Genomic DNA, 3,654 nt, shown 5'->3' with positions numbered 1-3,654 from the left:
ATAACCGACCTGAGAGACGCTCTGAACTGCGCTTGCGCAAGGCGGTCACGCATGCGCAGTAGACATTTAGCGTCACCTGGGCTTGTTTGTATTGTTCTAGTTTTGAATCGACTTTAATTGTTGAATTGATTACTTTTATGCACAAATACGTATTTATACGTATATCCAGCTTACTCTCCTTTTATTTTTATTTTTACTTAAACTTGCATGATATATGAAGTTTGATGCTGAAGTCTAAATAGACAATAATAGAAGGATATAATAAATAATAAAATGCATGAGGCCAAAAGTCTCAAAACATACACTTGAAAGAATAATAAAAAAAAAAAGAAATAATTTTTTCCAGTGTTCTATTTAGGCCTATAATATGTATAAGTTATAGAAAATATTATTTTTGGCTATACAAATGACAGATTAGGTCTGTGAGATTAAAAACCTTTTGTTATTAATCTTAATTTTAAATTATTACATTTATTTTATTTATTGTTTATTCATTTCTATAATAAATATAAATATAAATAACACAACAGTTACCCGAACCATACATCATCCTAATCAACAAACAAAAAGAATCTCAGTGTTCTTGAATGACCTGATGTCCAGATCTAGCCACAGATCTTTTTTTTTTTTTTGGGGTGCACATATTTATGCAGCTAGGTTCATTTTTTTTATTTATTTTTTTTTAGGTTTCTGCTTGTTTTTCTGACATTTTTTCTTGGTTTCCTTTTGGTCTGTTCATTTTATTTTATTTTATTTTATTTTATTTCCTCACAAAAACCTGAGACTTTACCACGGGGTGTGCGTGTAAACTTTTTAGACGCTTTGTACTTAAATATCATTTAGAGCTTAAAAGTCCTAAAAGCTAGTTTGCCCAAGGCTCACTGTAAGCTTTGTGCAGTGATCATCAGGCTCACTGTAGATCATCTCGGCTTAAAAAAAAATCCTTGAAAGAATTCTTCATTCCGATTGGTCAGAACATGTTGACTAGGTTTTCTGTAACAGCAGAAAGAAAAATATGATTTTGTTCTTGGCTTTATATACAGAAAAAACCATATTACTGTTTTAATAATTTTCTTCTTTATTGGTAGCATTTTAAATTATTACTATGATACTGTCAGTGTTTTTTCTCAGTTCTGTGAAGATTATTACCATCAAATACAGTGCATTTAGAAGTATTAATGAATTAATTGATGCTGCTGAGGAATAATTTTAGGGGTAGGCTTATTGTTTTTCACTTAATCTGATCTTTCAACGCAGACCCTAGTATTCAGGCCCCGCTCCACGGGGAGTGGGGGGGGAGAGAGTGGGCCTGGCCCAAACCAATCAGAGGCTTGGCCCACCCTGGCCCCACACCACATAACAGCCAATCACAAAATTGGTGCGATATTCAATTCAGCTCGAGATACGTTATTTTCTAATTTCTGCCCAACCTCCTTTTTTCCACCCCTAGACAGACAGACAGACAGACAGACAGACAGACTTAGCTCATTCATTCACATTCACATTTACCTTTGAGGTAAACGGACGTGCTTATAAAGCAATAAACGACAGTCACAGTAACTTTATTAGAACTTTATTAGAAAACCACTTTAGCTCTCCAGGACACAGCTACCACCTCCTCATCCATTTGCGGCAATGAGGTCGGAGAAATGGATGAGTCGAGTTCATCTGCAGCTTCCGATGGTGTCAAAAGCACAAAAGTACAAAAAAAAAAAATTAAAAATGAAGAAAACACAACAATAACAAACAACCCTAACAATTGTCTTAAATATATAGTATTAAAACTATAGACATGAGAGATTAAAGCATTAAAAAAAAAAATTCATTTTCTACCGCTTATCCGTGCCTATCTCAGGCGTCATCGGGCATCAAGGCAGGATACACCCTGGACGGAGTGCCAACCCATCGCAGGGCACACACACACACACACTCTCATTCACTCACGCAATCACACACTACGGACAATTTTCCAGAGATGCCAATCAACCTACCATGCATGTCTTTGGACCGGGGGAGGAAACCGGAGTACCCGGAGGAAACCCCCGAGGCACGGGGAGAACATGCAACTCCACACGCACAAGGCAGAGGCGGGAATCGAACCCCCAACCCTGGAGGTGTGAGGTGAACGTGCTAACCACTAAGCCACCGTGACCCCCACAAAAAAATTATGAAAGAAAATTTCTTCTTCTACTGAAGACAAGTGAGAATTTTAAGTATGTTAAAAGAAACAATCTAATAATTACAATAAAACATTTTTAAAAGCTATTTTGGGTTCAGTTACAAAACAGACAGACAGACAGACAGTCAGACAGACAGATAGAATGACACATTGAAAAGAGAGAGAGAGAGAGAGAAAGAGAGAGAGAGAGAGAGAGAGATAAACATACAAATAATCATTAGATAGACAGACAGACAGACAGAAAGAAAAAAGAAAGAAAGAAAGAAAGAAAGAAAGGCAGACAGACAGACAGACAGACAGATAGATAGATAGATAGATAGATAGATAGATAGATAGATAGATAGATAGATAGATAGATAGATAGATAATATTGTACTATGTAATTCTTGGTCAGTGCTGTCCCATTTTTGACCAAAAACAAAAGACTTTTTTAGTGTGTTGATTTGTTTTCTGAGACTTTTACATAGTTACATGGCAGGAGAGTGTCAGTCTAGAACAGTGTTACTCATTGCGCGGCTCGCGAGCCTCCTGCGGCTCGCCAAGCTTTAATATGCGGCTCGCATGGCAGTAAATAATACGATGATACGATCATGTGCTTAAAATTTATTTTTCATTTAAATAACATTAAAAACAATCAGGGAAGCATAGAAAAACGAATGTGCTCTATTACAAATAATAATATATCTTTATATTATTTATATATATTATTTGACTCGTCACTGACTCACTGCGTTCTGCGCAATAGCCAGTTTTTGACGGCCAGAAGCTAGTTTGTGTTTCATGCTAGTTAACAACTTGTGTTTACTGTACACACGGAATAAAAAATGGATCGATTTCTTAACAAACAATCCCGCGCAAAAAATGAACAGCAACAAAGCAATGTGACAGTGACAAAAGAGGTAATAAATAATGCATAATAAAGAATGATTTTTAAGTAATTATTGTATTGCAATATTGTACATTGTATTTAAGCAGATAAGCTATTTAAGACTGAATAACTTGGCATACTTTGCGGTGAAAGTGGCTCTCCTATTGACTTTGTCCTATCAGTGTGGCTCACATGAAAAAAATAGTGAAGACCACTGGTCTAGAGTGAAAACACACAAGGAGTTTTCCCTATCATTTTATTTCAAACACCCAAATAAGAAAAGCGTGTCGTAGAACACATCAAATCCAGCAGTGCACACATCTGTCCGCAGTGATGTACAGTATATAAACGATCCATTTAGTCTTAAATGTGATAAATAACACAGCAGATAAGCAGACTAACAAAAAGGACTACTACCAATCCACCTCTAATTCTAATTATTATTCACACCAATGCTTCAGCAACATCTGATGAAATACAAGAAATATGTTAAACACCTGGCCAGGTGGAAAAAAAAAAGGATCAAACCAGATCTGGCAACCTGTATGGTGTTGTTTTTATTCCCAAACATTGCATCAATATTTACAAGGAAGAAGTTCCTCGTATT

This window comes from Tachysurus vachellii, chromosome 10 (genome assembly GCF_030014155.1).
Source record: "Tachysurus vachellii isolate PV-2020 chromosome 10, HZAU_Pvac_v1, whole genome shotgun sequence".
NCBI lineage: Eukaryota > Metazoa > Chordata > Actinopteri > Siluriformes > Bagridae > Tachysurus > Tachysurus vachellii.
This window is presented reverse-complemented; position numbering follows the sequence as displayed.